At 58.4% G+C, this 13,345-nt stretch overlaps 1 non-coding gene across 1 annotated transcript; it reads right to left on the bottom strand.

The window, feature by feature from the left end:
- Positions 1-221: 221 nt before the first annotated feature.
- Positions 222-340, bottom strand: LOC131860503 (5S ribosomal RNA). The gene has a single exon (XR_009359598.1). It is a non-coding gene; the product is annotated as a 5S ribosomal RNA (ribosomal RNA).
- Between the last annotated feature and the right edge of the window lie 13,005 nt (positions 341-13,345).

Raw genomic sequence — 13,345 nt, forward strand, 5'->3', positions numbered from 1 at the left:
GGGTGCGCGCGCAGCACCTCGGGCGCACCGGGGTGCGCGCACAACGCCCGGGTTGCACCGTGGCCTGTGTGCTCGGGGCGCCTCGGGTGCGCGCTCGGTGTCGCCCCCGCGCGCGCGGTAGTGCGGGCAGCGCACCCCGGCCCGGCCCGGCCCCGACGAGAACGCAAACGGGCAAAAGGTTTATTCAAATAGCATTGCGACGCCCGGCGAAAAACTAAAAAAGGGTGCAACACCGGGACTTCCCGGGAGGTCACCCATCCCAGTACTACTCCGGCCCAAGCGCGCTTAACTGCGGAGTTCTGATGGGATCCGGTGCACTAACGCTGGTATGATCGCACCCGTTATGAGCTTGTCGCAGTGTGTACTTAGCAAACCGCGACCCACGTGCGAATCCACCCCGGCCACCCACCCCCGTCGAGGTGCACACCCTCCCTCGCGAAGTGCGCCCCGTTCGCCAAGTGTGAGCCCTGCCCGGGTGCGCGCACCTTGCTAGGGCGTCGGGTGTGCACCCGGCCCGGCCTACGTGCGTGCACCTGGAGGGGGCGTCGTGTGCGTGCAGTGTCCCGTCTGCAACGCGGTGCCCACACACCACCTCGGGCGCAACGACCTGCGCTCACATGTGGGCCGAGTGCACCTTGGTGCATGTTCGGGGCGCCTCGGGTGCACGCTCGATCTTGCCCCGGTGCACCAAGGCGCTCGGTTTGCCCCGGGTGCGCACTTGGTGCAAGGTGGGCACCCAAAATAGGGATCAAGCACCAAAACACAAGTTTCGGGATGCAAAATGGGACCCAAGGACAAATGCGTTCCAAGACCCATGATGGGTCCACGAGAACAAAAATGTGTTCCGAGACTTAATAAACAAATATTGGGTTTTAGGAGAAGAAACATGCTCTGATGCCCAAAACGAGAATCGACCCCGAAAAGGCCACAGGCCAAAAGTGGGATGCGAGACAAAAAAAAATGGGACCCGAGGACCAAAATTGGGTTCCCAGGTCGAAGACAGGGCAACCGGACAAGAAACGACCTCTAAGGCTCGAAATGAGTCCCGACGACTAAAACTTGACAAGAAGCACCCATCAGGCACCCAACTCGACACCCATGGGATGCCGACCCACCCGGGCTTCCACCTAGCACACCTTGGCACCCACCCACCCTCGCACCCAACCTCGCACCCAACTAGCACCTTTGAACCCACATTGGCACTCACCCTGACCCTGGCACCTTGGAACCCACATTGGCACTCACCTTGACCCTGGCACCCACCTTTGCACTCACCTTGGGACCCACCCTGGCTCCCACCTCGGCACCCACCCAGACACCCACCTTGGTTCCTTGGCACCCACCTTGGATCCTTGGCACCCACCCCGACACCCACCTTGGCACGCAACTTGGCTACTTGCCACCCACCTTGGCTCCTTGACGCCCACCCCGACAACCACCCCGTGACCTACCCTGGCTAGGGTTGGTGCACACCCACCCTGGTGCCCACCTTGGCACCCACCCTATGACCCACCTTGGCACGCACCTTAGTACCCACCCCGTTACCCACCCTAGGACCCACCCCCGGTGACCCACCTTGGCCAGGGTGGGTGCACCCACCCTGGTGCCCACCTTGGCACCCACCCATCCTAGCACCCAGCCTGTGACCGGGCTTGGAACCCAACCTTGCACCCGCACCCGTCTTGGCCAGTGTGGGTGCGCACCCATCCTGGCACCCACGTTGTGACACACCCTTTTAACCCACGCACCCTAGCACCCACGTTGGCACCCACCTTGGAACCCAACCTAGCAACTTGGCACCCACCCCGTGACCCACCTTGCATCCACCATAGCAGTCGCCGACATGGCACCCACCTCGGCACCCACCTTGACACTTGTGGACCCACCTTGCCACTCACCCTAGCATCGACCCATCCTAGCACCCACCCTGGCACCTTTGCAACCTAGCACTCACCCATCCTAGCACCTAACCTGTGACCCACCTTGACACTCACCCTCGCACCCACCTTGGAACCCAACCTAGCACCCACCCACCCTGACACCAACCCCTAGCACCTACCCACCCTTGCACCCACCCTGTGACCCATCTTGGCACCCACCCATCCTACCACTCAACCTATCACCACCTTCTCACCCACCTTGGCATCCACCTTAGCACCCACCCACACTGGCACCTTGGCACCCACCTCGGGCAAGGTGGGTGCACACCCACCCTGGCACCCAATTTAGAAACCCACCGAGCATGTTACCCACCTTGGCACCCACATTGCAGCCCACCCCTAGTACCCACCCTATGACCCACATTGGCATCCACACCCTAGCACCCAGGCACCTCGACACCCGCCTTGACACCCACCCTAGCACTGAACCTGTGACCCACCTTGGAACTCACCCTAGAACCCACCCACCCTGTGAACCACCTTGGCATCCACCTTAGCACCCACCCACCTTGGCACCCACTCTAGCACTCACCCATCCTAACACCCAACTTGTTACCCACCTTGGCACCCGCCCTCGCGTCCACCTTGAAACCCACCCTAGCACCCACCCACGCAGGAGCCCACCTTGGCACCCAACCTAACACCCACGCATCCTGGCACCCAACTTGTGACCCACCTTGGAACCCACCCTAGTACCCACCTTTGAACCCACTATATCACCAACCCACCTTGGCACCCACCCTATGACCCTCTTTGGAATCCACCCTAGCACGCACCCACCCTGGCACCCACCATGGAGCGCACCCTAGCACCCACCCACCTCGGCACGCACCTCAACACCCACCTTGGTGTGCGCACTGCGCCAACCTCTCAAAGACCCTATGTGGTGCGCTCCAAAGTGTACACCTTTGGTGCGCTCCAAGGTGCGCACCTTTGGTGCACACCGAGGTGCACACCAAAGTGTGCACCGAGGTGAGCACCAAAGTGCACTCCAGGGTGCACACCAAGGCGTGCACCTTTGGTGCGGTCAATGCAAACGAATTCGGAAGTTGGGGTCGATGTCCTAATCGCTGCTGCAAACTACACGTATGAGAATCGGACAAATAGCTTTATATAGGGGAGGTGTTGCGTTTGATGGGTCGACTCCCCTGGTTGTGTGCACTGCACCAACTTCAAAGACCCTGTCTTGTTTAAGAAGTCAAAAGTTGGGGTGGATGTCCTAATCATTGCTGCAGTCTACGCATGTATGAGAATCAGACAAATAGCTTATATAGGGGAGGTGTTGCATTCGGTGGGTTGACTCCCCTGGTTGTGCGCACTGCGCCAACCTCAAAGACCCCGCATAGCAGAAGAAGTCGGAAGTCGGATTTTGGTGAGCACCAAGGCGTGCACCTTTGGTGCGGTCAACGCAGACGAATTCAGAAGTTGGGGTGGATGTCCTAATCGTTGTTGCAGGCTACACATGTATGAGAATCAGACAAATAGCTTATATAGGGGAGGTGTTGGGTTTGATGGGTCAACTCCCTTGGTTGTGCGCATTACGCCAACCTCAAAGACCTTGTTTTCGTTAAGAAGTCAAAAGTTGGGGTCAATGTCCTAATGGCTCCTGCAGGCTACACATGTATGAGAATCGGACAAATAGCTTATATAGGGGAGGTGTTGGGTTTGATGGGTCGACTCCCCTGGTTGTGCGCATTACGTCAACCTCAAAGACCTTGTTTTCGTTAAGAAGTCAAAAGTTGGGGTCGATGTCCTAATTGCTCCTGTAGACTACACATGTATGAGAATCAGACAAATAGCTTATATAGGGGAGGTGTTGGGTTTGATGGGTTGACTCCCCTAGTTGTTCGCATTACACCAACCTCAAAGACCTTGTTTTCGTTTAGAAGCCGAAAGTTGGGGTCGATGTCCTAATTGCTCCTGCAGGCTACGCATGTATGAGAATCAGACAAATAGCTTATATAGGGGAGGTGTTGGGTTTGATGGGTCGACTCCCCTGGTTGTGCGCATTACGCCAACCTCAAAGACCCTGCATTGCGGATGAAGTCGAAAGTCAGAGTTTGGTGTGCTACAAGGTGTGGTCGAAGGTGCTCACCTAGGTGTGCACCTTTGGAGCACAGGAAAAGTGCCCTCCAAAAGTGCGCACCTTTGGAGTGCACAAAAGTGCCCTCCAAAAGTGCGCACCTTTGGAGCGCAGAAAAGTGCCCTCCAAAAAGTGCCCTCCAAAAGTGCGCACCTTTGGAGCGCAGAAAAGTGCCCTCCAAAAAGTGCCCTCCAAAAGTGCGCACCTTTGGAGCGCAGAAAAGTGCCCTCCAAAAAGTGCCCTCCAAAAGTGCGCACCTTTGGAGCGCAGAAAAGTGCCCTCCAAAAGTGCGCACCTTTGGAGCGCAGAAAAGTGCCCTCCAAAAAGTGCCCTCCAAAAGTGCGCACCTTTGGAGCGCAGAAAAGTGCCCTCCAAAAAGTGCCCTCCAAAAGTGCGCACCTTTGGAGCGCAGAAAAGTGCCCTCCAAAAAGTGCCCTCCAAAAGTGCGCACCTTTGGAGCGCAGAAAAGTGCCCTCCAAAAAGTGCCCTCCAAAAGTGCGCACCTTTGGAGCGCAGAAAAGTGCCCTCCAAAAAGTGCCCTCCAAAAGTGCGCACCTTTGGAGCGCAGAAAAGTGCCCTCCAAAAGTGCGCACCTTTGGAGCGCACAAAAGTGCCCTCCAAAAGTGCGCACTTTTGGTGCGCACCAAGGCGCTGGTTCGGTCGTTGCAGGCGAGTTCGGAAGTTGGGGTCGATGTCCTGAGCGGAGGTGCAAACTACACAGGTGTCGGAATCGGACAAATAGCTTATATAGGGGAGGTGTATGCTTCGATGGGTCGACTCCCCAGGTTGAGCGCACCGCGCCAACCTCAAAGACCCTACGGTATGGATGAAGTCGGAAGTTGGGTCCGATGACCAATTCGATTAGTAGGTATGCTCATGAGGTCGGAATTTGGGTCCGATGACCTGCCATGTGCAGGAAGGCGAATGTTGACACTGTGCGTTGCAAGGTGCACACCAAGGCGCTGGTGCGGTCTTTTTAGTCGAGTTCGGAAGTTGGGGTCGATGTCCTGATCGGAGGTGCAAGCTACACAGGTGTGGGAATCCGACAAATAGCTTATATAGGGGAGGTGTATGCTTCGTTGGGTCGACTCCCCGGGTTGAGCGCACCGCGCCAACCTCAAAGACCCTACGGTATGGATGAAGTCGGAAGTTGGGTCCGATGACCGATTCGATATGTAGGCATACTCGCGAGGTCGGAATTTGGGTCCGATGACCTGCCACGTGCAGGAAGGCGAATGTTGGCACTGTGCGTTGCAAGGTGCGCACCAAGGCGCTGGTTCGGTCGTTGGAGGCGAGTTCGGAAGTTGGGGTCGATGTCTTGATCGGAGGTGCAAACTACACAGGTGTGGGAATCGGACAAATAGCTTATATAGGGGAGGTGTATGCTTCGTTGGGTCGACTCCCCGGGTTGAGCGCACCGCGCCAACCTCAAAGACCCTACGGTATGGATGAAGTCGGAAGTTGGGTCCGATGACCGATTCGATATGTAGGCATACTCGCGAGGTCGGAATTTGGGTCCGATGACCTGCCATGTGCAGGAAGGCGAATGTTGGGACTGTGCGTCGCAAGGTGCGCACCAAGGCGCTGGTGCCGTCGTTGCAGTCGAGTTCGGAAGTTGGGGTCGATGTCCTGGTCAGAGGTGCAAACTACACAGGTGTGGGAATCGGACAAATAGCTTATATAGGGGAGGTGTATGCTTCGATGGGTCGACTCCCTGGGTTGAGCGCACCGCGCCAACCTCAAAGACCCTACAGTATGGATGAAGTCGGAAGTTGGGTCCGATGACCGATTCGATACGTAGGCATATTGGCGAGGTCTGAATTTGTGTCCGATGACCTGCCATGCGCAGGAAGGCGGAATTTGGGTCCGATGACCGAGTTGATGGCGTGCCATGCGCAGAAAGGCGGAATTTGGGTCCGATGACCGAGTTGATGTTGATGGCCCGCCATGCACAGGAAGGCGGAATTTGGGTCCGATGACCGATTTGAAGGCGTGCCATACGCAAAAAGGCGGAGTTTGGGTCCGATGACCGAGTTGATATTGATGGCCCGCCATGCGCAGGAAGGCGGAATTTGGGTCCGATGACCTGACATACGCATGGAGTCCGACTCGGGGGCCGATGTTCGATTCGATGACTTGCATTGTGGGTAAAGTCGGAAGTTGTGGTCTTTGACCCGATTCGATGACCAGACTTCGGCTGCTTGAGAATCGGACAAATAACTTATATAGGGGAGGTAGTGTTCTCGAGCATCCTCCCCCCGTGCCCGTTTATGTCGATTGATGCTGGTGCTCGACTGGTTGGAGCGCTCGGATGCAAAAATCTTGCACCAGGATTTATCGATTGTGATGGACACGGCAAGTCTCCTGATTGCTATGCAGGAGCTCATCGTGAATCTCTATGCGGCCTTGGTATGGACTCGACCTGCGGAATGGTTCGGCAATGGTAGTCGCTCCAACACGTCCTTGCAATGGCCACAGAGGTGATTCGACTAGAGCTCCAGTCTAGCTTTTGGGTTGCTTGGCGGACTGGTATAGCCGCGATCGAGTTCCGGCCATGAACGTTTTAGATAGCTCTTGGGCTTTCTGGGACGGAAGTCGGAAGTTTGGGCTGTTGTCCGATTTGATGACCATTCTTCGGATGTGTGAGAATCGGACAAATAACTTATATAGGGGACTGTGTTGTCTCACGCAGCCCCCTCCGTGCCCCTCTATCTCGACCGATGTTGGTGCTTGAAAGGGTTGGGATCGCTCGGATTTATAAACGTGCACCACCATTTGTCGAGTGTGAGGGACGCGGCAGGTCTCCTAAATGCTATGCGGGCGCTCTCTGAGAATCTCTATCCGGCCTCGACACAGACTAGTCTTGCTGAATGGTTTGGCACTGGTAGTCGATCCAACACGTCGTTGTTGTGGCCGCCTAGGCGATTCGATTCGAGCCCCCGTCTAGCTTTTGGGTTGCTTGGCGGATTTTGCCCTATCCGCAAGTGAGCTCGGTCCCTAAACGTTCGAGAAACCCGATTGCTATGCGCCGACTCTCTTTCTTGCGAGCCTCCATCTAGCTTTTGGGTCTCTACGGAACGGAAGTCGGAATCTGGGACCGTTGTTTGATTCGACGAGGCAGACTACGGTTGTGCGAGAATCGGACAAATAACTTATATAGGGGAGGTGTTGACTGGAGCATTCTCCCCCGTGCCCCTCTAACTCGACCAATGCTGGCGCTCGAACGGTGGTAGCGCTCGGATTTTCATTGAGCGCCAGCATTGGTCGATTTAGAGGGGCATGCGAGATTCCCGAATGCTATGCGAGGGCTCTAACGGAAATGTCTATTGGTTTCGGTATGGATGCAATTGCGAGTGGTTCGGCAAAGGTAGTCGTTCCGATGCGTCCATGTCGTGGCCAAATCGATAATTCGATTTGAGCCCTCGTATAGCATTTGGGTCTCTCGATGTGATTCCGCATTCCAGTCCCTTTGGGCACTGCTTGAGCCGCATCCCAGGGGGTTCCCTTCCCAATAATCTGCCTCGCAACCCGATTGCTATGCGGTGAGGCTCCTCGGCCGCCTCGGAACTATCTGTGTATCAGACGCATCGCGGGATAAGGGGTTGGCAACGGTAGTCGCCCCAAGCGCGTCCGATGCTTGGACCATTCCGAGGCGGCCCTGAAGCCTCTTCCGTCTAGCCGTTGGGTCCTTCTCGCCGCATCCCTCGCCTCGCACCCCGATTGCTATGCGGTGAGGCTCCTCGGCCGCCTCGGAACTATCTGTGTATCGGACGCGTCGCGGGATAAGGGGTTGTCACTGGTAGTCGCCCCAAGCGCGTCCGATGCTTGGACCATTCCGAGGCGGCCCTGAAGCCTCTTCCGTCTAGCCGTTGGGTCCTTCTCGCCGCATCCCTCGCCTCGCACCCCGATTGCTATGCGGTGAGGCTCCTCGGCCGCCTCGGAACTATCTGTGTATCGGACGCGTCGCGGGATAAGGGGTTGTCATTGGTAGTCGCCCCAAGCGCGTCCGATGCTTGGACCATTCCGAGGCGGCCCTGAAGCCTCTTCCGTCTAGCCGTTGGGTCCTTCTCGCCGCATCCCTCGCCTCGCACCCCGATTGCTATGCGGTGAGGCTCCTCGGCCGCCTCGGAACTATCTGTGTATCGGACGCGTCGCGGGATAAGGGGTTGTCACTGGTAGTCGCCCCAAGCGCGTCCGATGCTTGGACCATTCCGAGGCGGCCCTGAAGCCTCTTCCGTCTAGCCGTTGGGTCCTTCTCGCCGCATCCCTCGCCTCGCACCCCGATTGCTATGCGGTGAGGCTCCTCGGCCGCCTCGGAACTATCTGTGTATCGGACGCGTCGCGGGATAAGGGGTTGTCACTGGTAGTCGCCCCAAGCGCGTTCGATGCTTGGACCATTCCGAGGCGGCCCTGAAGCCTCTTCCGTCTAGCCGTTGGGTCCTTCTCGCCGCATCCCTCGCCTCGCACCCCGATTGCTATGCGGTGAGGCTCCTCGGCCGCCTTGGAACTATCTGTGTATCGGACGCGTCGCGGGATAAGGGGTTGTCACTGGTAGTCGCCCCAAGCGCGTCCGATGCTTAGACCATTCCGAGGCGGACCCGAAGCCTCTTCCGTCTAGCCGTTGGGTCCTTCTCGCCGCATCCTTCGCCTCGCACCCCGATTGCTATGCGGTGAGGCTCCTCGGCCGCCTCGGAACTATCTGTGTATCGGACGCGTCGCGGGATAAGGGGTTGTCACTGGTAGTCGCCCCAAGCGCGTCCGATGCTTGGACCATTCCGAGGCGGACCCGAAGCCTCTTCCGTCTAGCCGTTGGGTCCTTCTCGCCGCATCCCTCGCCTCGCACCCCGATTGCTATGCGGTGAGGCTCCTCGGCCGCCTTGGAACTATCTGTGTATCGGACGCGTCGCGGGATAAGGGGTTGTCACTGGTAGTCGCCCCAAGCGCGTCCGATGCTTGGACCATTCCGAGGCGGACCCGAAGCCTCTTCCGTCTAGCCGTTGGGTCCTTCTCGCCGCATCCCTCGCCTCGCACCCCGATTGCTATGCGGTGAGGCTCCTCGGCCGCCTTGGAACTATCTGTGTATCGGACGCGTCGCGGGATAAGGGGTTGTCACTGGTAGTCGCCCCAAGCGCGTCCGATGCTTGGACCATTCCGAGGCGGACCCGAAGCCTCTTCCGTCTAGCCGTTGGGTCCTTCTCGCCGCATCCCTCGCCTCGCACCCCGATTGCTATGCGGTGAGGCTCCTCGGCCGCCTTGGAACTATCTGTGTATCGGACGCGTCGCGGGATAAGGGGTTGTCACTGGTAGTCGCCCCAAGCGCGTCCGATGCTTGGACCATTCCGAGGCGGCCCCGAAGCCTCTTCCGTGTAGCCGTTGGGTCCTTCTCGCCGCATCCCTCGCCTCGCACCCCGATTGCTATGCGGTGAGGCTCCTCGGCCGCCTTGGAACTATCTGTGTATCGGACGCGTCGCGGGATAAGGGGTTGTCACTGGTAGTCGCCCCAAGCGCGTCCGATGCTTGGACCATTCCGAGGCGGCCCCGAAGCCTCTTCCGTGTAGCCGTTGGGTCCTTCTCGCCGCATCCCTCGCCTCGCACCCCGATTGCTATGCGGTGAGGCTCCTCGGCCGCCTTGGAACTATCTGTGTATCGGACGCGTCGCGGGATAAGGGGTTGTCACTGGTAGTCGCCCCAAGCGCGTCCGATGCTTGGACCATTCCGAGGCGGACCTGAAGCCTCTTCCCTCTAGCCGTTGGGGCTTTCTCGCCGCATCCCTCGCCTCGCACCCTGATTGCTATGCTGTGAGGCTCCTCGGCCGCCTTGGAACTATCTGTGTATCGGACGCATCGCGGGATAAGGGGTTGGCAGTGGTAGTCGCCCCAAGCGCATCCGATGCTTGGACCATTCCGAGGCGGCCCTGCAGCCTCTTCCGTCTAGCCGTTGGGGCCATCTCGCCGCATCCCCCACCTCGCACCACGATTGCTATGCGGTGAGGCTCCTTGGCCGCCTCGGAACTATCTGTGTATCGGACGCATCGCGGGATAAGGGGTTGTCACTGGTAGTCGCCCCAAGCGCGTCCGATGCTTGGACTATTCCGAGGCGGCCCTGCAGCCTCTTCCGTCTAGCCGTTGGGGCCATCTCGCTGCATCCCCCACCTCCTCGGCCGCCTCGGAACTATCTGTGTATCGGACGCATCGCGGGATAAGGGGTTGGCAGTGGTAGTCGCCCCAAGCGCGTCCGATGCTTGGACTATTCCGAGGCAGCCCTGCAGCCTCTTCCGTCTAGCCTTTGGGGCCATCTCGCCGCATCCCTCGCCTCGCACCCCGATTGCTATGCGGTGAGGCTCCTCGGCCGCCTGGGAACTATCTTCGTATCGGACGCATCGCGGGATAAGGGGTTGTCACTGGTAGTCGCCCCAAGCGCGTCCGATGCTTGGACTATTCCGAGGCGGCCCTGTGGCCTCTTCCGTCTAGCCGTTGGGGCCATCTCGCCGCATCCCCCACCTCGCACCCCGATTGCTATGCGGTGAGGCTCTTCGGCCGCCTTGGAACTATCTTCGTATCGGACGCATTGCGGGATAAGGGGTTGTCACTGGTAGTGGCCCCAAGCGCGTCCGATGCTTGGACTATTCCGAGGCGGCCCTGCAGCCTCTTCCGTCTAGCCGTTGGGGCCATCTCGCCGCATCCCCCACCTCGCACCCCGATTGCTATGCGGTGAGGCTCCTCGGCCGCCTTGGAACTATCTTCGTATCGGACGCATCGCGGGATAAGGGGTTGTCACTGGTAGTCGCCCCAAGCGCGTCCGATGCTTGGACTATTCCGACGCGGCCCTGTGGCCTCTTCCGTCTAGCCGTTGGGGCCATCTCGCCGCATCCCCCACCTCGCACCCCGATTGCTATGCGGTGAGGCTCCTCGGCCGCCTTGGAACCATCTTCGTATCGGACGCATCGCGGGATAGGGGGCTGTCACTGGTAGTCGCCCCAAGCGTGTCCGATGCTTGGACCATTCCTAGGCGGCCCTGAAGCCTCTTCCGTCTAGCCGTTGGGGCCTTCCCGCCCCATCCCTCGCCTCGCACCCCCGATTGCTATGCGGTGAGGCTCCTCGGCCGCCTTGGAACCATCTGTGTATCGGACGCATCGCGGGATAAGGGGTTGGCACTGGCAGTCGCCCCAAGCGCGTCCGATGCTTGGACCATTCCGAGGTGGCCCTGAAGCCTCTTCCGTCTAGCCGTTGGGGCCTTCCCGCCCCATCCCTCGCCTCGCACCCCGATTGATATGCGGTGAGGCTCCTCGGCCGCCTTGGAACTATCTGTGTATCGGACGCATCGCGGGATAAGGGGTTGGCACTGGTAGTCGTCCCAATCGCATCCGATGCTTGGACCATTCCGAGGCGGCCCTGCAGCCTCTTCCGTTTAGCCGTCGGGGCCTTCCCGCCGCATCCCTCGCCTCGCATCCCGATTCCTATGCGGTGAGTCTTCTCGGCCGCCGCGGAACTATACCTGTTATTGCTACTGCATCCTTCGGCTGGTAACCTCCTCTGCCGCCTTGGAACGTTCTCTTTGTCGGACGCGTCGCGGGATAAGGGGTTGGCACTGGTAGTCGCCCCAAGCGCGCCCGATGCATAGACCGCTCCGAGTCGACCTTGCTTTCAGCCTCTCACATGCATAGACCTCTCTGAGTCGACCCTGCAGCCTCTCACGTTTAGCCTTTGGAATCTCGCCTCACAACATGATTGCTATCCTTGATGCATCCCTTGCCTCGAGCCCTGATTGCTTTCTTGGCTGCATCCCTCCTCTCCTCACAGCCCGGTTGTCATCACTGCTTCATCCGTCGCTTCATGCATTCTGGCTGCTGGGCCCTTCCCACCGCACACCTCGATTGCTATCTCTTCTGCATCACACACCCCGATTGCTATCTCTGCTACATCCCTCGGCTCTCACTTCTGCATCCTTCGCCTCACACCTCGATTGCTATCAATGCTGCATCCGTAACCTCACACCCCGATTGCTATGCGGGGAGGCTCCTTGGCCGCCTTGGAAATTTCTGTGTGTCGGACGCACCGCGGGATAAGGGGTTGGCACTGGTAGTCGCCCCAAGTGCGCCCGATTCTTAGACCGCTTCGAGGTGACCTCGTAGCCTCTTTCGTCCAGGCTTCCTGCCTTCAACGCCCTTTTTACACCTCGATTGCTATGCGCGGGCTCGTTGGCGTCTATCACCTCTCTGCGAAGAGTGGCACGATGATTGTTGGGGTAAATCGTAGCAGTCCGATCTCTGGCCTTGGGCCATTGTGAGGGCTGATCGATTTCCTGTGCGCATCTCGTGTTCGCCCAGTAACAGACTCGACGACTTGTAATCGGTCTTGTTCCCGATTGTTCCTGGAGGTAGTCTTCGGAACTCTTGGATTTGACCTGTCACTCGAACTGTCCTCTTCCGAGGATGCTTGTGTGTGTGTGCTTGTGCCATTTCCTTGGCGGTATTAACGAGATATTAAAGAGCGGAGTGAGCGCCTCGCCCAGCTATGTTTGGGGCTCTCACTCCCTTACCCGGTGTGCGACCGCTTTGCACGTAGGTTGCGGAGCATCGCGACTCTTTCGATGTTTGGCGGTTGTCTTCCGGTGATGCGTTGGTCCCGAAGTGCACGTTACTAGCATTTCTGCCATTGTTCTCGATCTTTGGCACGTTCCTTCGTTGCAATTGGATATATATCTCCGTTTATACGCGCAGGCTTCTCCCGCCTATTCAGCGCTGTCCCACTCTCAGCACTCTCGTGGTCTCCTTGGCTTCTCTCTCCCGTGAGCGAGCTCTCTTCTCGAGTCTTTTCCATGTCCCATGGAGGTTGCCTTGCGAAATTCGGGCACACAAACGTGACCGGATAAGAGCGGAATTGCCTATGAGGAGAAGCTCACCTTAGGGAGCAGCAATGCCGAGTGTTTCGACAGAGGGTAGAGGGGGCGTTGTTTGGGCGGTTGCACAAAAGAGTGCTACGTTTGCACTGAAGGTTGCTTCTTCGTCTCCGACGAACTCTTCGAGGCAAAAAAGCTTGTTTACGGGGTCGAGGTGGGACTGTTCGTGCGAGTTGCGCCACCAAAAGTGCGTAGGGGGCATATACCTGGGAAATGGATGTCTCTGAGTGGCCTTACTCGGTCGCGTGCACGGTGCATTCTCTAACTCTAACGGCAGGACTGTCGCGAGCATGTGCGGTTCGGATGTTTTCGGGTAAGGGTTCCGTACGGGATGGTTCTTCCCAGGCTCCTGTGAACCGAGACTCTGCATCGTCATGCTCCGGCTCCCGTGGGTGCTTCATGCCTCGTCGAGCTGTTTGTCGTG

This window comes from Cryptomeria japonica, unplaced genomic scaffold (assembly GCF_030272615.1).
Source record: "Cryptomeria japonica unplaced genomic scaffold, Sugi_1.0 HiC_scaffold_15, whole genome shotgun sequence".
Taxonomy (NCBI): Eukaryota; Viridiplantae; Streptophyta; class Pinopsida; order Cupressales; family Cupressaceae; genus Cryptomeria; species Cryptomeria japonica.